The sequence below is a fragment of the Ailuropoda melanoleuca genome, chromosome 2 (genome assembly GCF_002007445.2).
Source record: "Ailuropoda melanoleuca isolate Jingjing chromosome 2, ASM200744v2, whole genome shotgun sequence".
In the NCBI taxonomy this organism is placed as follows: domain Eukaryota; kingdom Metazoa; phylum Chordata; class Mammalia; order Carnivora; family Ursidae; genus Ailuropoda; species Ailuropoda melanoleuca.
The window spans coordinates 117637969-117660888 of record NC_048219.1 but is presented as its reverse complement, the minus strand read 5'-3'; the positions used below and the strand labels follow the sequence as shown (position 1 = coordinate 117660888).

Sequence of the window (22920 nt, the reverse complement as noted above, 5' to 3'; positions counted from 1 at the left end):
TACTGGACTCCAAGGAGAGATGGAACCATGGACAACCAGATGTCCCAGGCATCCAGTGGGGAAATAAATAACCAACATCTCTCTTCCAATCTCTTATATTTGGCCCCATATTTCTGCCATTCATCCTCAATTGAAAGCCCAGCACAACAACAATAACCAAGTGAAAGTGCAGAATGACAATAACAACAACAACAGCAACCACAATACAATAATGAATCTGGCACTAGTCTGTACAAGCTAGTTTCCCAGGTCACAGAGCTGGGCAAAGGGAGGCAGGGGATCGGGGGCAGAAATGGAGAATCAGCAGCTCATCTGCTCTCTCATTGATCCTAAATCAACTATTGCCTGTGAACTCCCCCCGTTTGACCCTCTCATCCTTCTATTTGTTTTTCATTTCTAAGCAAGGTGTTCTGGTAGGTTTGGGCTGCTGGAACAATATACCACCATCTGGGTAGCTTATAAGCAATAGAAATACACTTCTCACAGTTCTGCAGGCTGGGAAACCGAAGATCAAGGTCCCAACATGGTTGTGTTCGCTGAGAGCCCTCTTCCAGCTTCATAGTTGGCAACTTCCCTTTGTGCTTTCACATGAGGGGAAGGATATCTGGGGTCTCTTTTAAAGAACACTGATCCCATTTGTGGGGGCTCCATCCTCACAACCTAAGCCATTCTCACAGGCACACCATCATCTTAGAGGTTCGTACTTTAGCATATGAATTTTGAGATGACACAAACATTCAGTCATAGTGAAAGGAAAATTTTATCACTCATTTTTTTAATTCATTGAGTGCAACTATGCCATAAACTCTGTGCTAGAACTAGGAATACAAAAACAAAATAGATACAATATTTGGAAAAGTGTCCTGACAAGGAGCCTGAAAAGGAAGTTTGAATGAGAGGCACGTCAATACGTCCGCTGCTTCTCACTCATCCCGTCACTCTCCAGCCAGTCATCTTTGTCAGCAACTGCCTTTGCTCAAGCCCCATTTCTCTCCAGGGGCCCTGCCCTGCTATCCACCAGAAAACTAAAACTCCATCCTCTGTCCCCCCAACACACACACAAATTAGTTAGTTTTTGGAATATAATGTTGTAATTTTTTTTTCTAAGGATTTTTTATTTATTTGACAGAGACAGCCAGTGAGAGAGGGAACACAAGCAGGGGGACCAGAGAGGAAGAAGCAGGCTCCTAGTGGAGGAGCCTGATGTGGGGCTCGATCCCAGAACGCTGGGATCATGCCCTGAGCCGAAGGCAGATGCTTAACAACTGCGCCACCCAGGTGCCCCATAATGTTGTAATTTTTTTTTAAAGGTTTTATTTATTTATTCAACAGATAGAGAGACAGCCAGCGAGAGAGGGAACACAAGCAGGGGGAGTGGGAGAGGAAGAAGCAGGCTCATAGAGGAGGAGCCTGATGTGGGGCTCGATCCCATAGCGCCAGGATCACGCCCTGAGCCGAAGGCAGACGCTTAACCGCTGTGCCACCCAAGCCCCCATAATGTTGTAATTTTTAAGAAAACCAATTGTAAGTAAAAAGAGAGAAAATAGAAAATGACAAAAAAAGAAAAATAATGTGCTTTTAACTCTTTGTCAATTCCCCAACTTTCCTAGGGAATGTATAAAAATAATTATAAATAACATGTGCACAAAGGTAACCCTAGGAAAATAAGCCAGTGAAGATGCTTCAGGCAACAGTAGTAGGCAGGAGAGAACAGAGTTCATCTTTTGACGATCACACTCAGCATTTTTCGGAATGGACAGGGGAGCCACTGGCAGAAAAGCCTGGTTCTCACAACTCACTTCCAAGACCCTTATTTGGAACTTTCTGAATCCATTAGCCCTTGACTAGGTGTAGCCATGTCTTAAGCTTCTGGAATTATTCCCATTTCCACCACCAAAAATACGTTGGGGGAAAGGACAACAGTATATTTAAATACCCCTACCCTACTGCAAAGTGGGGAAAACTGCTATTGAACTCCAAAACATTTTGCCATAGACACATTGTTTACACAACACAGCTGCTGGAGTGGCTCTGATGACAGGAACTTATTAAGGCCTCTGGGGGATGATGAGATTTGTTGAAATCGTGATGTCTGTTTGCTGCCCTTGATTGATGCACCATCACCAGTCCTAGGCTTCAGGCATACTATGGCTTACACAAGTTTTGTAGGCTGAACTGCAAGCCCATCCCCACTCTAAAAACATATCAATCCCTTGTTTAAAAGATTTCAGTGTTTCCTACAGATTGAGAGATAAAATTCAAGTTCCCTAACAATAGACATAAGATCTCTTATGATCTGACTTTTATCTCCACAGCTGTCTCTGTTGGAAATACGTCATACCTACGTTAATAACCACAGGCCATTTCTTTCCCCCTTCCTACTTCTCTGCTTAGAATGCCTGATCTATCTTTAGAAACTCCTGTTTATCTTTAAGATTCCTCTTAGGTATTACCTCCTCCCTGAACCCTTCCTTGATTTCTTTCCCCTTCCCACTTACCTGGTCTTTATTGAACTCCACTAACATTTTCTAGTTTCTTCTGTCAGTGCTATGAGCACATTGTATGCCAATGGAGTCCTGTTACCCCATTGGAGGTCCATCTCTATTCCACAGGCCTCTATAGACTGCATCATTCTGTCCTCGGTCATGGCTTGGTTCAAAGTTTAGCCCATAAATCCATGACTTGCAGTAGAGATCCAAGTATATTTGCCTTTTTATAAGTTTAGTAATGTTTCTGAGATATAAGGGCTCCAAAGAGGAATAGCTTATATGACTTTATTTTTGCCTTTTTCAACATCATACTGAGATACTCAGCCTCAACTTCTTCCACAGATGACCTTTCTATTACATGCCCTGCCCAGCTCTGGACACACAGATAGCACAGGAAAAGGGCAGTTTATTCACCACTCTGACCTCTTTGGAAGGAAGTAGCCCTGAAAGGCTGGACTGCCTTCCTCCTCACCCCAGGGATCCTGGTATATACAATTTTCTCCAACTGATGATGTTTTCATCTCCCTGAAAAGACCATGAATTCTTTGAGAGTAAGAATTCTGTGTAATGTATCTTTTTATCTTCAGTGTTGAGTATAATATATAGAAGAAAGTAGACTTCAATACTGAATAGCAGTTACACTGAAGGAGAACATGATCTTTACATTTTAAATAACCGCTTTACAACAGAATTTTGGATCTTTTCTCTTTGACCACTAGGGAATGCTGTTTTCTGGTAGGACAGAGAAGAATTGCTGACTTTAATGTGGTCTTCAGGAATCTACAAGCTACAACTATATTTTTCCCAGATATCCTCCTACTGGATAGTTCTTAAATAAGGATCTTGAGGGGCACCTGGGTCAAACATCCATTAAGCATCAGGTACGCATCCAACTTTTGATTTCAGCTTAGGTCATGATCTCAGGGTCTTGAGATGGAGTCCCACATTGGGCTCCAGGCTCAGTGGGAGTTTGCTTAGGATTCTCTCCCTCTCCCTCTCCCTCTGCCCCCCCCCTGCTTTCTCTCTCTCTCTCTCTCAAATAAAAGAAATAAAAAAAAAAAGAATTTTGAAATTAGCTGTAGTTAACAGGATTTTTTATTAAGGGCATACGAAAAAGATAGAGATTTCTTTGTTTACTGTCATCGGTTTGCTTCAAATTTTTGCCCTTTGTTTTTCTTCACCTTTTCCATTTCTGCCTTCCTCATGGGTACCTTGAGTTTTTTTTAAACTCCAACTTCAAGAATTTCAGCAAAATAGTATATTGGAAATGATCCCCTGAAGTTGCCCTAAATAACATTAGCAAGTATTGCAAGTATGATATTCTGGTACCACTTTCTAGTGTGAGTGCACAAGTGTGTGCGTGTGTGTGTGTGTGTGTGTGTGTGGTTTTCCTACAGTACCAAGCAATGCTATGACATCAACCTGATGCTCTAAAATTCACCTTGATTCTGACACTATCTCCCCAGAGACAGCATCAGATTCCACAAGTTAAGGACTCAGTCCCACAAGACCCCTCTCCACTTCAGATGCCAATTGCCAGCCCAGGTTATTACCTGTGCTCTGACCAACCCAGTATAGATCAGAGGTTTCCATGGCCCCACATTGAGTTTGATTAATTAATTTGCTAGAGCTGCTCACAGAACTCAGGGAACTGTTTACTCACTAGATTATTGTTTTATCACGAAATATATTAAAGGATGTAAATCAAAGGCCAGATGAAGAGATACATAGGGCAAGTTCCCAAACAAAGAAGCTTTTGTCCCCCTGGTGTTTGGGGGTAGCATGGTGTCAAGTGGAATCATTCTGGTTCTACCACTTCTCTCCAAATCTCATCTTTTGTTTTTTTATGGAGAACTCATTATAGAGATATTATTGATGAAATCATTGGTCATTGGCGACTGATTGAACCTAGATGGCTTCTCTCTAAATAAATAAATAAAATCTTTAAAAATATCACAAGGTTATCCTTGCAACCAAAGTCCATCCTTAGGCGCAAAACTCACTGCATTTGCATAACAAAAGCACCTTCCTTGCTCTCATTACTTAGGAAATTCCAAGGGTTTTAGGAATTGTGTGCTGTAACTAGAGACAAATACCAATATATATTTCTTATTATAAATCACAATATCACAGCAAGTATCTATTAGTTTACAGGTGTCTTAGAGTTAAGAAAAACAACACTATGGGGTCGCCTGGGTGGCACAGAGGTTAAGCGTCTGCCTTCAGCTCAGGGTGTGATCCTGGCATTATGGGATCCAGCCCCACATCAGGCTCCTCTGCTGTGAGCCTGCTTCTTCCTCTCCCACTCCTCCTCCTTGTGTTCCCTCTCTCGCTGGCTGTCTCTATCTCTGTCAAATAAATAAATAAAAACTTTAAAAAAAAAAAAAGAAAAACAACACTATGGCTATGTATGTTTTCAGATGGATGTACAATTTATATCTCAATTTATGAGTAACCAATTTTATCCCCCAAAAAGCAAAACTATTTTTTAAAAAATTTACTTGGGAGTGTGGAATAGCGAGGAGTATGGGTATGGAAGTCAGAGTAGGATTTAATTTAGTAATGAACATGGGTAGGAAATGATTTATTCAGCATTAGCTTTGCCCATGTTGTTCTTCTCAGCACTCCATAAAGAGAAAAGTTAATATTTGCTACCATTTATTGAATTCATTTTATGTGCCTAATGCCTGCATAAACTTATTCCCTTACATGACATGAGCATGAAATCTTAGCGAAAATGTGAAGATGTTTCAGATACAGAGGCATATTTTTTGTCTAATGTCACAGCTTATAAAGGTCAAAAAGGATGTTAAGTCCCAAGTAGTAAACCATATTCAAAAATTCCAGGAGAGATTTTGTTGGGGAAGAGGAATTTCTTCTGCCCTTCAAGGTCCTTCTAGCTGGACTTAGAATCAAATAGACATGAGAGAGCTTAACAGGAGGAAATCAGATTTAATACTGTACATATGAGGAATACACACAGACATGGAAATTCCAAAGACAGACTGGCAACAACACAAAGCTCAGATGAACTAAGGAGAGGGATGAGGGTCTGAGGATACAAAGGGGAGAAAGACCCTGAAGGAAGGTAAAAGGAGATGTTCAGAAAACAAACGTTGCTCTATTATGCAGATTAGTTCCATAGGTAAAGAGGAATCTCTGTTAATACTTTCTTTCTGATGAAAGCAGGCAATTGAGGGGGAGGTAAAAAGCTTTTTCTGAATCTGCTGGGTTTGGATCATTTTTAACTTAGAATAATGTTCATGCCAAATGTTCACCCCATTTTGGGGTGGCCGTTCCTTTGCCCCCACAATTTCTCCTAAATTGTTATTTCTTAAATCACAAACTCTTCATCTTAAACTTCACCGGGCTTGATACCCACTGGCAATCATAGCAGCTTCCTAAAACTATATTCTGCACTGAATATTTATACAACCAATTCTGGATAAATACCCCTCAAAATCTCTCCTTATTTTTTTGTTTGACTTTATATTTTAATATATTATATATATATTTAATATATTTTATTTTTCAGGTCCAAAATAAATGCTAGAATTAATCCTTCAGAAATGAATCCAGTATGGCTCAACCATAGTTTGTGGGCTCCTTGGATTTACTTGGTAATCCAATCATTGGATTTTTTACTCTTCATTCGACTCAAAATAGAGTCAGCTTAACGGTTTATTCACTATTCCTGGTCAGATCATCTAAACTTGGGAGAAGCATACATCTTAATAAAATGGCTGTGATGACCTTGCAAAGTACTGAGACCTAGAATGACTTGAACCCCACATAGGCACTGCTTTCTGGGTACTTTACTTTCATGAAGGAGCTCTGCCAAGAAAATTAAAAACAAATACTCTCTTCCCAAAGTGCCAAATATTTCTCCATTATGAAATTTCCATGAAATTCCATGGAATGTCTCTCCTGTAAAATGAGACTCCATCCTTGTGCACAGCTGCAATACCTGGCAACTTCCCTAGCCCTGGGAAGCTAATAAAGCAAATAAGAACTCTACTAGCTGTCGAAACCATGAACAAGTTCTGGAAATGCTAGCATACTGCTGCTTTCACCACGGAACACGAGGAGCACATCGATTTTATTACCTGTGTAGTCTCAATGAGCAGGATGCTACTAAAAGGACAATTAGACAGTGGTTTATTGGTGTGCCACATGGCTGTGTACAAGGAATCTGTGTTCTTCTCCTTTGCGATAATCCTTGATTCTTTCTGCGAGGATGACTAAGTCATGAAGAAAAGGAAGAAATTGGTATTGTGTGCTTAAACATGTTAGGATTCAGTCAGCCAAGATGGGCATAAGTGTTTTCTAAGTGTCTTCCTTCCTTTTCCTTCCTAGGAGAGCAATATGCCATCCTTTGAACTAAAAGTGCCCCTAACCTACACTGAAAATTAAAGATGAATGTTCTGCATATCAACTGCAATACAAATCATCTCTTATCCTCTTGAGTTTGCAGAGAAGATAACTCTTACTTCATTTGCTATAGGGCGGTGTATCTTTTTGGCATATTTCACAGTACTGTGCTGTTCTGGACTCTGTCCAGAGTCAACAGCTGAGCAGCATGATGTAGCCTATGATTCAAAGGCCCAGGGCAGAAGGGAAATAATTCCCCAGTGCCACTTTGTATTATCTTGCTTTTTACATAAATAAATCAACATCCTCTAAAAGATATTTGACCATGTAGGTAGTAAATTTAAGAAGTTTGCTTCATGTGAAGATGAAACAAGTGATATTACACCCTTTAAAAATTGGTTACTATTGAGAGAAGAACCACATGTGTCAGAAATTATTTTTAAGATACGCATTTGGGGGAAAAATTACTGTTACCAGAATGTCAGGTTCTCCCACAATGGATTTTTCCCACAAACATCTTTTTTTTTTTTTTGACTACTCTAAAAATATAAATGCCTTAGAGAGTAGATTTGAAAAAAAAAAAACATTTTGCTAAGTTTTGTATATTTCATTCACAGACCTTAGCAAATAGGCTTTAAGATGTATTTAATTTAAGTAACTTTTAATGCATTTAAAATGAACATTAACCTGTAACATACAAACCTACAGCAGACCGGCTTTCCAGCTGTGCATTGAAAAATCCACAGTGGATTAGACAAGGTAAACATAACCCCGTTCATGATTCTTAAATAGACGTGACATTTAGTGTTGGAAACATACAGGATCTGTTGCTGCTACTTAGTCTATGAAGAAACAATGAGTGTTGGGCCCACTTTTAAAATTATGAGGTACCATAAAAATGTTGGCATTCTGAGAACTCTCCCTGATTTGGAGAGAGCTGGAAAATTGAAAAGGGATAGAAACCTCACTTTTATGGTAAACTGTGCTCAACAGGATCTAGAACCCTGTAATAGTCTCTCCTTATTCATGGGGGATATGTTTTAAGACACCCAGGGGATGCCTGACTGTGGATATTACTAAACCTTATAGATACTGTGCTTTTCCTATACATTCATACCTATGATAAAGTTTACTTTTTAAATGATGCACAGTAAGGGATTAACAACAATAGCTAATAATAAAATAGAACAACTCTAACAATACACTGTAATGAACGTTGTGTGAATGTGTTTGCTCTCCTCTTTCAAAATATCTTATGGTACTGTACTTTACTTCTTGTCATGATGTGAGATGATACAATGCCTGCATGATGAAGCGACGTGAGGCGAACGATGTAGGCACTATGACGCAGTGTTAGGATACTCCTGACATTCTGACAGTACATCAGAAAAAGCATCCTTTGCTTCCACGCGGTTGACCACAGGTAACTGAAACCACAGAAAGCAAACCATGAAGGAGGGGCTACGATAGTAACATCCAGGGGCAGGTCATTTTTTGTCGCGGACGTGGACGCTTAGCAGCTTCCCTTGCCTCTACCCGCTAGGTGCGAGTAGCACCCTCCCGGTCATAAGTATCAAATATCTCTCCAGATAGTACCGTACTGCCTAGGAAGGAGAGGCAAATCATTCCTAGCGGAGGACCATTGCTCCAGGGGGAGAAAAATGGGGCATGGAACCACATACAATTTGAGGAGAACATTTCCCTCCTTGTGTAGAATGATTTCTGCCAGGCTGACATTGCTGACTCCCCAAATGTTGAAAAGGTGCTCTTTTTCTCTCACCGTCTGTGTGGTTTCTGGGTCTCCCCTCAGCTGCTTGTTTATTGCCTTCTCTTCATGGCCCTTGATGTTACTAAGTAAGTCCAGTAAGATTCAATACTAGACTCTTCTCAGATTCCCCTTTTTTCTACTAATGTCATCCATACCCGTGGTTGCTACTCATACTGCTTTTCCTCTAGTTCAGACTTTTCTAAGCACCAGATTTCCATTCATCTTCTGGACACTATGCATTGATACCTGAAACTTATAAAATCAACTTACCTAAAAATGATCTTATTTCTCCAAATCTTTTCATGCTTCCCGTTCTGTTAACTATTATTGCCCTTACCAGAATCTAGGTGTCCTTGGTTTTAAAATAGGGAGTTGTCTCTTCATTATAATCCACGTACAATCGTCTGTCCATAAATTCAGCTATGCATACTGTCCCATCATCTCTACTTTGTAAAAACTTCTCACACCTATACCCTCTTTTAGTGACCTCCAGATCTATTTTACTGCAGGCTCTCATTTCTACTGGACAAGATTTACCATTGCCTGACAACCAATTCTTGTCTCTCCCCTTTCTACATAGTTCTATAAGAGAATCCTTCCCAAAGCATAATTTTGATTGTCATTTTCCTTCTCAAAACTAATTTTAATTACTTCCTTTCTCTAGAGAGTTAAGACCTCCATGATCTAGTTCAAACCTTCTAGTTGTCTTTTTGGTACTTCCTCTCTACTTACAATTTCTGCCCAAAGAATGTTACCTGAAGATACCTTTGTTTCTCACATTGCTACTTTTCCTTAAGTTCTTTTCTTTAGCACTAACATTCTTTTTTCTCTCTGCCACAACTGTCCTACCTAAGTATCAGGAGTCAAGTCAGGATAAAACTTCCCACAGGTTCCCAGATACAGCTAATCTTCCTCTTTCCCATTCTCACCTAAATTCAACATTTAATTTATACCAATCCACTCACTTTTCCCCTTACTAAGCAGTGAGTTCTTTGTATTTCCTAAATTATGTAGCACAATGTGTTATTCTTGATAAGTACTTAATTAATGTTTGTGAAGTTCTGTATACCTATCAGGAAAGCTGGGCTTGCTTGGGACCTAGCTTCCTAAAAAGTAAGAATCTGGTTTACACATGAAGAATTATTCACTGGCAAATCTCCCCTAAAAATCTTAAATTCTCAATGGCAGATTGTATTCCAGAAAAATGTCCACAGCATTATTTCTAATCCCACATGTTTTTTCTAGAATCTTGCTCTCTCCATCAGAAAACATTATTTATTTCTTCTCCTCTTGAAATTGAGCAGGACTTTGTGATTGCCCTAACAAATAGAATTCAGCTCAAGGATGCTCTGTGATTTCCAAGATTATGTCCCAAACAGCAATCTGGCCTCCACCTTGCTTTCTCTCTCCAGACACTCATCCTTGGAATCCAATCACTATGTTGTGAGGAAGCCCAAATTCACACACCCTAAGAGATGCCTATGTAGATAGGAAATGAGCCCCTGAATCACTGGCCAGCACTGAACTCCAATCAGTTATGTGAATGAGAGAGTGAGCCTTCAGATGATTTCCCCAGCACCCAGTTTTTGAATTTTCCTGCTAAGGAACCAGATAACGTGGAGCAGAGAGAGAGACAAGCCATCCTACTCTACCTGTACAAATTCTCACTGTGAGTGTAAGTGGTTGTCTTAGAGTAGTGTCGTGGGGTGATTTGTTATGCAGCCATAGTAACTAGAACACACTTCTAAGTAAATACAGTAAGAAACAAAATCATATTTTTTCATCTTCTACTCATATGTAAGAGATGAGGCCATTGTCTCATAGAGAAAGCTTCTTACAGTGTCTTAACATGGGAGAGAAGGACAGAAAAACTGAAATGGACTGATGAGAGTGATGACTAGAGGGAAGAATATAACAAATTATGGCTGCAGTTTTAACAAAAATCTACGTAATATATGAGTATGATAATATTAGGTCTCTTCATGATATAAACATTTAAGCTTCTGTCAACTTCTGGGAGAATTTCTAGTTAAAGAAGATATTTTGCAAATGCAGAGCATCAAATGCAAGCCTATAAATATAGGCATAAATCTCAAAGGACAGATTTTTCAGGTTGATAATAAAATGGTTCCTGTTACTGTGTAACTTGAGCATTTGTGTTTTTGTGGTTTTGCTGTCATACATATCACTAGAAGATGTTTACTCTGAAGAACATTGGTGTTTTGCAGGTGTATCAAAGAATTCTAGCCCAGTTTCTACTCGGCTGCCTTTGTATTATCAGTCTACAGGGGGCCAAATCACAATCCTTTCTTGGTTGATTTCTGTCGGAATAGTGGTCGTCTTCGTTTTTCTCTCATCATTTCCAATAATTGCTGAGCTTCCTTCTCTCTTTACTGTTGGTGTTTCTTGTAGTCAACAGATATTCAGTAGGACTTTTGGTGTTCTTTATTGAATTACAATTGATACACTACTTTTATTTATTATTTATTTATTTATTTATTTATTTATTATTTATTTAAAAGATTTATTTATTAGAGAGAAAGAGCAAGAGTGGGGGAAGGGGCAGAGGGAGGGAGGAGAGTGAGAGGGAGAAAGAGAGAAAAGCAGCCTCCCCGCTGAGCACAGAGTCCCATGCTGGGCTTGACAACAGGACCCTGAGAGATCATGACCCAGGGAGAAATCAAGAGTCAGATGCTTAACATACTGAGCCACCCAGGCACCTCTGAAACACTATTTTTAAAATGGGGTAACTGCAAAAATTGTGAAATAGCTAATTTTATAATTAATTTCTTAATGGACTTATGAGAATATGGATTCCTATACAATATCAGGTATGAAAACATACTTGAAATGAGTCAAAATACACTTTTTCTGTATCTCTAGAATACAGTGATTAATTACCAAACAAACCAAACACTCAAAGCCCAATGAATTAGGCATTATTATGCATACATGGCAGGAGTGAAGGGGGAGAATCTTCCTTTATGTACACATTTTTCTGGATGTGGAACTTTTTATTTTTTGGTATGTTTTGCTTTACAAAATTTTGTTTTAAATTTTTAAGAGAAATTAATACCTAAGAGAGTTCAATCAATGAAGCAATTGAACTATTTATAAAATTATGAATTGAACCTTAATTTTATTATATATGTAGAATAATGATGTTAACAATAAAAAATATAATAGCAAATGTTTATTGAACACTAACTATATGCCAGACACTGGTGAACGTTGTTCAATTTAAGAGTTAGTTTCTCAAATTTAGGTAATAACACATTTAATCTACACAATAACTCTAGGGCATAAGCACTTTTTATGTGTGTATGTATGTATGTATTTATTGGGGGGATAAGCACTTTAAATTTCCCTTTTTTTCAGATGAGGAAAGGGAGTCACAGGGAGATTATAAATGTATATAATATATATCACTTGTGTGTACTCTGTAAGCATAAACACCACACACACATTATTATAGTGTGTCAAGTTTTCTAAAGGAAAGACACACCACTAGTTAACTAGCATATTTTCTGCTTTGTTTTACAATGAATATAATCCAGTTCCTGTCTAATAATTGTCTTCCATGAAATGCCCATTTTTCTCCAGAAATGGTGTTTGAATCGAATGTTCTAGCTGAGGGGCTCACCGTTGTAACGGTTCCCGCAGCCATCAGTACATTAGCTCCAACTGCTGCTGTATCCATCGCCATTTATGTTTCTCCCAGGAGAATTTAGATGAAGAAAGGAAACTGTTAGTGCTAAGTGTGTGCCAGGTTTGAATACAATCTCTAAACACATTCTAGCTGAGCCTAGAATGAGAATATTTTCTCTTATTTTCAGTGGGCAAAATACTATGTTATAGAGTACAAAATTTTAACACATTACAATAAAAACGCAGTATCATAAAAATGCACACTCTTACAGGGACAGAAAAGATTTCATTTGGAACACTAGTTTCAAAACTAAACTCTTGCTTCCCAAAATTTAAATATTGGGGACCCAAGGATGCAAAAATCAAATGTGGTTGCTGAGTTTTTTCCGATTGGTCTTCCCTGACACCAGGTCACAAATATGCATGTAATTTCAAACAAAGAGTTTAGGGTTAATTCAAAATGAGGTTTTTTATAAAATTCAATTTTACCTTAACACTGCCTTTCTTATCATAAAGCTATTCATATGACTTCATAAGAACCTACCATAAATATGTCTTTGTCTATTGTCATCTCTAAATGTTTTATACTTGCACAATTCAGTTTTGTTGAAACTTATATTCAAAGTCACAGGGAGCGTTTCATGCAAATCCCAAACTAAGAAGACTGGGAGTCATGCAAGTCTTTGGAAATTAAACCCTTCATCTTCCAAATGTGGTGTTATTGCTTCAGAATGAGAGTGTTAAAGGCTGAAACCTGCTGCTAAATGATCCTGCTCAATATGTTTGTAGGTGCAGCTCAAAGAGAATCCAAGGGATTCCTCCTTGTTTTTGTGTGAGTAGGTGATGCTTCATAGTCGATACGGGGAAGACTGACACATTCCACAGAGAGAGGATGGTATGCTCTTAGCTTGAGCACAACTGGGAAAGGTATAATTAGAGAGTGAAATCAGAATAACCGAAGACATAGAAAACTTGAAAAAAAATAAAAGTAGAATAAAGCAAGAAACTGTGAGTAAAGATTCTGGGAAAAGACTGAAACTAAATGTAAGCCATCCTAATAATACCCAGCAAAACCACAGCCTCCTGGAATTTTAAATCAGAAATATAATAGCAGAGTAAACCCAAATATAAGTGACTTAAATAACAATTCCAGAATCCCACAAAACCATCCATCCACTCTTCCATTTATCCACTTGTTAGTATAATTGGTAAACCAAATACAGTATAGTGGCCCCCTGACCATCTGAGACACCAGAAGTCAGACTCTTTTCTAAATCACAAAGGTACTATTAAAAGCAATATTGAAAAATTTAATGAGATGGGATAATGCAAAGAGCCAGTCTTGGTAAATGATTAAGTGACTGTTATGTTTTTATTGGGTTTAGTGCTTCTGGTATATATATTATTATGACGATGTGTAAAAGTGATATGAGAGGAATTGTTTTCTCCTAGGCAATTTCACCCTTTTACTTCTGAACAAAAAGAAAAACACTACCCTGTCTTACAACTCTTTCCAATCTTCATTATTTTTCCTTTGTTTTTACTTTTCTTCCTTGTTTCTCAGAGTTCCAGACTTAAGATATTTGATGAATGAATGTTCATGGCTAGGAAGTACAAGTAAATTTGGGGGATACTGAAGGACAGTATTGAATCATTGCAATGAATTGTACTTCTTAAACATAGGTATTTGGTACATAGCTGTGGTAGACTGATAGTACTGATGACCTGAATGCTTTACCCATCCTTATATTCATGCCCTTTACATTTCCTCTGAAAAGATCTGGGGTCTATTTGCCTATTCGTTGAATCTGGGCATAGACATGTGAATTGCTTTTGTTGGGGAGGAAGAATTTATCCTACCTTTCAAGGTCCTTCTATCTGGACTAAGAATCAAATTGATGTAAAACAGATTAACAGGAGAAAATCAAATTTAACAGGGTGAGTACAAGGAATCCACACAGTCATGGAAATTCTAGAGACAGGCAACATGGTGCTTATATGTGCTAAGGAGAAGGGTGGGGGTCTGAGGATTCAAAGGGGAGAAAGACCATTAGCAAGAAGGTGAAAGGAACTGCTAGGAAATCAAAGTTTTCCCTGTTATGTAGATACGTTTCTTAGGTAAAGAGGAATTTCTGTTAATAGCTCTCTTTTTGATAAAAGCAGGCAGTTGAGGGGAAGATAAAGAACTTTTCCTGAGCATGGTAAGTTATATTGCTTTTAACTCAAAATAACGTTCATGCCAAAGTGGCCCATCTTGGGGTGTTCTGTGCTGGCCCCTAAACTTTGGTCAAAAAGACGTTAGCAGGCTTTATATAAGCAAAGGCCTAAAAAACTGCTTGTAAATTTCTACGTACTCCCTTGGAAGCCTGCTACATCAGGAGATGTGAAAGATGAGAGACCAGGCAGGCAGAGATCAATTACCCATGCCAACAGAATTCTATATCAAGCAACCCCTAAACTACTAAACAGCTGACCACAGATACATGAGGGACTCAAGGAGCCCAGCAGATCCCTGCAGAGATGAACCAATCTCCAGCCTACCTAGAGCATGTAAGAAACAACAAATGGTTGTTGTATTGAGACAGTAATGTTTTGAGATATTTATTAAGCAGCAATAGCTAACTTGTACAATACTTCAAATATTCATACTCTGCATCCGTAAAAGCAAATCTTTTGGTACTTGAATGAGAAATTGGTTTTGGCCTATGCAAGATAGAACTTTAAGAACATTAATATTAACATATTTTTACACCCATATCTTATAATGTGAATAATATTAAAGTCAGCATTATTTAAAATTAGAAAACTGAGAAACAGAAAGGTTAAGTAATTTGCCTAATATCACACATTATGTACTGCCTGGCTTTTAACCCAGGTAGTTTGACCCCAGTGCATGGGATTTTAGCTACTAAGCCATATTAAGTACTTTTTTCAGGCATAGGCTAAGGTTATTGTTTCTTTCATTTGTCAGAATTTTCTTCAGTGTGATCATTTTTCTCTTCCTTCTAATATTTTTTAAAGATTTTATTTACTTATTTGAGAGAGAATGAGAATGAGAGCAAGAGAGAGAAAGGGAGCATGAGTGGGGCATGGGGCAGAGGGAGAAGCAGACTCCCTGCTGAGCAGGGAGCCTGACTCGGGGTTCGGTCCCAGGACTCTAGGATCATGACCTGAGCCGAAGGCAGATGCTTAACCAATTGAGCCATCCAGGCACCACCCTTTTAATATTTTTATATAAGCCATTGAGATAATCCATGGATTCTTTGGATAGGATCCTGAGTCGGCCAACATGGATAATATTTTAAAAAACTGGTCATAGTATCAAATGAATACAGTCTATCTTCCTTCTCTAGAATCATACAAGTATGAATGCTTACCAATATGTCAAAAATATAAATGTTCAATGATTTTTAAGGACAATTATTTAATCTAATTAGTATTCTTTCCCTATGCTCTTGACTTCTGTTTAATCACTTTTGAGAACAAAGTTTAAACAAATATCCTATCATGCTCTAGGAAAGAATTCTCTAATTGACAGAACCCACTGCCCATGCAGCAGTGAATCTAGAGAAATACCCATCTGGGAATCAAACAGGAAATCCTAACACCTGACTAATTCCACCTGTTCACCCTGACTCATTCCAGGCACAGCTGAAGTGATTAACAGGGTATCATGTCCACTTCCTGTGCGGGGTCTATTTCATAGCTCCAGGGATTCCTCCCTTCCTGGATGATTATTTCCCAATGTTTTAGGGAATATATTTATTTAAACCTGTAGCATCACTAGGATGCTACAATAAAATAAATAATAAAAATAATAATAAAATAATAAAATAAAAATAACTGGAGGTGGAGAGAAGACAGATTCTGTATTTTAAAATACAAAACAAATGAGCCTGTATTTTGGGACGAGACCAGTTGCATGTGAAGAGCTGAGTCAAACCTTCAGAGTCAAATGACAGTTGATCATTCCCTCCTCCTCACCGCAGTGTGGAATATGAGAGGAAAGGGACCCTCATTGGATTTAAAGGGCAATAAATACAGACCAAATAAAAAGAAATATTTTCTCACACAGCATATAGTTAACCTGCAGAATTTCTGGCTCAGGGGGTGATTTAATTAAATAATCTACACAGATAGAATTAGGTAATTTTATGACCACTAATAACATTTTCAGTGCTACAAAGTGAACATGATAAAGGTAAATCAACTCCCATCTTCCAGGCATAAGTTCATAGTCCATAGAAGTCCATAGAAGAAAAATTTTGTTTCCAATTGCAAATAACATTGGACCACCCAGTAAACCCCACTGACTTCCTTATGAGTAACAAGAGAGAAACTTGGAATAACCTGTCCTTCAATTGTGAAAAACTGACCCCCACTCAAAATACAACACTGATGCCAAAAAACATTAATGGCTGAATCCATATTGGCAAAATTTGGGGATAACTATTTTCTGTATTATATTTTCTACCCAAGTGAAGGTTTATAGCAACAAAATCTATGAAAGTAGAGAAAAATAATTAGAGAAGTTAAAAGTAGATGCAAATGGTGTTAATTACACAATCAAAACAATCAAGCAAACAAATTCAAAACAACAATAACAGTAGAGTTTCCAAATTTACCTCCACTTGGAATTTTGTATATTTCCTGACAGGTAAATTTGGTTATTAAAATATAAGGAGACCGTTTTCTAAGAGAAAAATGTGGGGATATATTGGCATGATCAGGCTGCCATGACAAAGTATCATAGAATGGGTGGCTTAAACAACAGAAGTTTATTTTCTCACAGTTCTGGAGCCTGGGAATTTGCCATCAGAGTGCTGGAAATTTCAGGCTCTGGTGAGAGCTCTCTAATGGTTTGCAGACTGCCGCCATGTCCTCATATAATGTGTCCTCATGTAATTGTGTCCTCATATAAAGAAGAGAGAGGAGAGCAAGCTGTCTGGTGTCTCTTCTTAGGAGGGTACCAATTCTACCCCACCTTCAAGACCTCATCTAAACCTAATTACCCCCCAAAGGCCCCACCTCCAAATACCATCACACTGGGAGTTAGGGCTTCAACATATTGAATTTGGTGAACATAATTCAGTTCATAGCACAAAATATTTACTAAATGCCCATTTTAGTCATAGATACACAAACTTTCCTCATAACAAGCCAAATATATCCATCTCCTACTACTTAATCAGGCAATATTGCAGGCATTGGAGGCACTAAGGTGTTCCCAGTTCAGTTAGGGAAGTCCCTATACAAATAAAGGATCCTAATGCAACTTCTAAATAACATAAAGAGAGAATATATCTAATGTTCTGGGGTCCACAGAAGAGAAAGAGGGTGTTTGGGAAACTACCATTTAGGCTTAGAGTACAAGGATGAGCTTGTCAGGCTGACATGAGTTTTCCAAACAGAGTTGCGGTTAAGTTCAGCCCCATCACCTGGGATAGAGAGATGATGTGCCACATTCTAGACACAACCAATTAGACAATGTGGCTGAATCTCATGAGCGACAGGGAACTGATAATATTCATCTGAAAAGGTAGTCTGAGGTAAAATGTGAGACTGACGGCTTTCTACAGAACATCACAAAGTCACATTTCTAGACCGGAGGGTCGGCAATAGGAAAGTACTGTGTTAGTAAAAGAGGAAATCTACTCAATAACTGTTCTCACATTTCCCACAAGGACGAAGAGATGCCTTGCCAAGTGACAGGTCGGCAACATTCACTTCTTCAGAATTTTGGAATAACATGGACAATAGGAGGATCTGGAGCAACTCTACAATTTAAGGACATCCTCACAAAAAAACTAGGTGTGTGATGGAGAGCCATAGCTCCCAGCTCCTGGGCAGATGGCTTATGGTTCTCCATACGCTTGCTGCGGATAAAGAGATTTGGAAATAAATCTTACGGACCAGGGAGTTGACCATATTCAATCAAAGTGAACTGACACAGACAACTGAAAGTTCCTTGTGACTCATTTTTACACCTTATTCACACCGCCAATAAATAAGACTTTTGCTGGATCCGAGATTTACACACTTGTCAAAACATTTTCATGGCAGAGCATTTGTAGTTGTTTTGAAGGTTCATTGCAAGGGACCAATAGAAGAAAGGAAAATACGTGTGGGTATTATATAGTTCAAGTGACTAGGTTAATATTCATTAAAATTATGAGTCTCCAAAAAATATCAAGTATCAGAGATTTACATTATAGATGTGGTTTGAGCCATATGAATATTTATTATCATTTTTATTGATTGAATAGGCAACAGGTTTTTTATTCTTTGCTGCAGTAACCTGGATTGTAATTATTATAAACATTTGACATAATGTCTAATTAAATTGTCTTTCACATGTTTTTCTCCATATAAAGCATAAAACTAAAAATGAGCTGAAACTGAGGTATTCCCTTTCTTTACTTGTGCCATAAGAAGACTATGGAATTTTGTGGTTTAAAGGAATACAAGAATTTTGATGATGAGAAAAATCAAACTGAGGTCACATGGTCATCGTCAAAGAAGAAAGCTGTGATATTTCAGCAGCATTATGTGGTTTTTTAAATTCAGTCCATCTTTTTAAAGCTCTGGTTTGTTTCTTTCTTTAAAGCTGTAGTTTGCTACCACTCAAATGAACAATGCATCCTAGATCTGTGCGTTTAATAACACTTTGGTCAATTAGCATCTCATTTGGACATATTTTCTCCTATATTAAATAAACAGCTTCTACGTCCTTAACTCATCTACTGTTACAGTTTTCTGTAGGAAACACATACACCCATTTATTCTGGATTATCTGTTCATGTAATTTTTAAAAGTCTTTTCCTTCCTCATATTTAGCTCCGTCACATAAATATAAGTTCTCATATGGTTTCTAAAACTGAAGAACGTATTTCTAGAAGACTGTAAGTACCATGAAAAACAAAAATATGAAAGTCCCACTTATGAAGCAGAAATCATATCTCAGAGCATAAGTTCTCTGTGGATTATCTTATTCCATATGTTTTGAAGTGACTCAGCCCTAATCCTGCTTCTGCTAGTTGCCATGCTTATCATAAACACAATTTTGTAATGCCAGCCATAAAGAAAATTTAAAGGTGGTTGTGAAAAACTCACTAGTTATCCTTTTTAAGCATCACAATAGAATTTACAGTAGCCACAATCATTCTCTTTTTGACTGCTTGCTTCTTTTTTTTCCCTATCTAAATTGTGAATGCTATTAAAGAATACAATAAGGTTATGTAATGGAATTTAAACACACTTTATTGCAACAATATAAGTTCCATGTACAGTTATAAGCAATATGGCTGTACTTAATAATTTTACATTACAAGCATAATTGTGGTATCAAATTAGTAATTTTCACAAAGTACTTGCATTAGAAATTTGTATGATAACAATATATTTCAATTCTCAGTTGCACAGGAAGATAACAATTTGTTTAATAGGAGGACTGGGGATACAGTTCATACTCTTAGATCTGATTGTCCTGCTTTATACAAAGCTTAGACTCCTAGTCGTAGAATTTTAGAGCATGAAGAGCCCTTAGAGATCAAATAATTCAACAACCTCATTCTACAGAAAAAGAAAGTAGAAGTTAGGGGAAGTGATCTGACTTAAATCATGTGCCAGAGCACGTTAGTGACAAAGCTAGAATGAAAGCCATTTCTCAACTTTCTCAAGATCATGATGGGAGGTGGGGGCAAAAAATTTAGATCTGTAAATCTCACGCACAGCAAAAGGGTACTTAACACCTTCGCGTTGGACTCAGTCACCCAAGAATGGAAGGTGGGGAGCATTCCAACCTATAGCTGTTAAGCAGAAGAAAAGAAACCAGTAAAGAAGGCTGAAGGAGGAGTAGCTAGAATGATAAGGAAATCAAGAGAATGTGGGATTATTACACCCAAGAAAAGAAATAAGGGCTGGGTCTGTATTCAATGCTGCTGAAAGATTAAGTAACAAATACCAGCCGAGGAGACCACTGGTTTAGCAACATGGCAATCACCAGTTTCCTGATAATTGCGCCTTGATGGGGCCGTGGTTAGGACCAAAGCCTGACTGGAGTGAGCAGAGGTGAGATAGCGGACAAGGTGACCAGAGGCGTTAAACCAAGGAGGTTTTTGTATGGTGACAGTAGCTGTGGGAACGGAGAGGTTAAACAAGGTCTTCATGAAGCTCCTTCTTCAAGTTTGTAACAAAACAACAAAAGCAACAGTAACAAAACAACAAAGATTAAACTGCCACGGGAAATCGGCTTGAGATTTGTTACAGGGGGCATATGCGCGGCACTTCCGTTTTACCGGGTGTGTGTGTGTGTGTGTGTGTGTGTGTGTGTGTGTGTGGATTATTAACCATCCATCCTAGAATGAAATGTGTGCTCAATTTATAAAATGCTGTTGGAATCCCTGAGGGTGAGAGGACGTTTTCATTCTGCATGCTGTCTTAACCTAACGCCCCAGCCAAACCCTCAGCAAACAACCCCTGATTGTCCCTGCACAACCCTCGCTTAAGACACTCCGTTTCTAGAGCAGTCCACCTTAAAGACTTGTTTCTTCTAGCGGGGAGCTCATCAATATCTGCACAGCCTCGCAGGCAGCTAGGAGGCCCGTCCATTAATGAAATGTTAATGACTGAATTAGACCTGTAATAACTGAAGTAGGAGGCACTGCTGTGAGTCCATTAGCATCAGCGGACCCCGCTGAGGAACAAGTAAACACTGCACACAATGAGAAAACTTTCCGGCAGAAGACTGGGAAGTGCTACACAGGTGTTCTCACATGGAAAATGACATTTCCCTGAAATAGGATTAGTTTATTTGGGAAAGCTAATTCCAGTCACTGTATTTCTTCAGACAAAAATAAAGAATACAAGATGGATGGTGTACTTACTCAAGAGTGTTTTGATTTTTTTAATTCCAATATTGCACAATTGTTTTTGCAAAACTTTCGAGGATGACTTGCATTTGTCAGGTGCCAGTTATTCCCAAGGACAACTGGTCTTCTTTTCCTCTTGCCTTGTTCTTTTAATGGTTTGTTTTTACATTGCAGATACTCCCTTCTTTTAAATTTTTTCTTACTTTTATGCTTCAAGTAAACCCTACAATCTTTTCAATACCGCCTACCCGTTTTCAGAAATGAGAACAACATAGGGGGATTTAGGATACTTTTTAAGGCTTGATTAATATAAAATGATTGTGGAATTCACTCCTGAGATGTAAATATAAATCATATGGCATATAAAGTAAAAGCCGTTATGTATTAGCATGTAGCTCAATTCAATAATATATTGTTCTTGTAATAAGCTAGAAGATTTACCATTTTTATTTAAACATATATTGTAATTCAATAATATCTGAATTGTAGCAACTGGATGTGAGGCAAAAATAATTGCTATCTCAAGTTATTACAAAAGACAGAATAGCTACGACTAATTCTATTGGAATTCTTTATTATGTCTACCGTTGGTCTCATTATTGTCCCATAGTCACACTTGGATTGCTAACCACAGTTAAAAATAACGTATAGGTGGTTTGAGGATTGGACCCTAGGGTTTGCTAGGCATATGTTGTAGAAATACATATATAAAAACTATGAAAATCAGTATTATATTGTTTTGGTTAAGTCAAATATTATATAGCAGATGAAGTATCCAATAATGTGTATCACAGCTTATGTTTAACCTCAAGCCCTTAGTTCTATTTTATCTACTGGCTGTGGGACACTAGAAGAGTCCTTTAACCTTTCAGGGATTGATTTTAATCTTTGAAAAGAATGTTTTATAAAGGATAATATCTATAGATATTTAAACTTTCTATTTACATGAACTTAAAATTTACATAATTATGTTCCTGATACATTAAAAATTAAGAGGTAGGAACAGGAGATGAGAGAAAGTGAATTTAAAAGATGAATTACAAATCTATCAGCCAATTCTGCTCCACCAAAAAAGGAAAAGTCATATCAGGGGAACCCAAATTCACAGGAAAAAAAGCAGTGTACACAAGCACAAAATAAATATTTTAACAGAATTCACAAACACAACAAATCATAAAACATACTTGTTTGAACAAACTGTGCTCTAGTACGGCCCTTAAGAGGTCAGACGTGAAAGGAACAAATGAAAATACTAGCATGTTTCTTCTCTAAAACCTAATTGTTGGTTTATTATGCAAATGATTTGCTCCTTGATTTACATGTCTGGAGTGTTGTGGTTCACTTTAGACCTTAAGATACACACACATATACTCCCACTTGCACACACATACACACTCACCATCTTAGTTCCTTGAGATCTTTGACAGTTTTCTTCTTCATTCTAGCTTGTTATCCAAATTCAAGGGGAGAAGTTCTGCACAGTATTTGCAAATAGCAAGCATGACACTTGAGTTGAAATTCAGACCATGCAATGAACTGGCCTATAAAGATGAGGTCAGTGACAAATAGTAACACCTGACAAAAAGTATCATTTTGATTACAGCTAATGGAATGCTTTTCTTCATTCAGAACTTCCAGTGTCTGTAAACACTGCTTTACAATTTTAAATGGAGAAGAAAGAGAAATCCATCAAGCCCAAATGGTACAGTGATAACTATGAATATGTAATTTATGGATAATCTATTGGAGGTATTTTCCAGAAGAGCCAAAGATC

The 22920-nt window shown here is 37.9% G+C and overlaps 1 pseudogene; it reads right to left on the bottom strand.

The window, feature by feature from the left end:
• Positions 1–20444, bottom strand: part of LOC105236159 — a 39716-nt pseudogene extending 19272 nt beyond the window's left edge.
• Positions 20445–22920: the final 2476 nt, after the last annotated feature.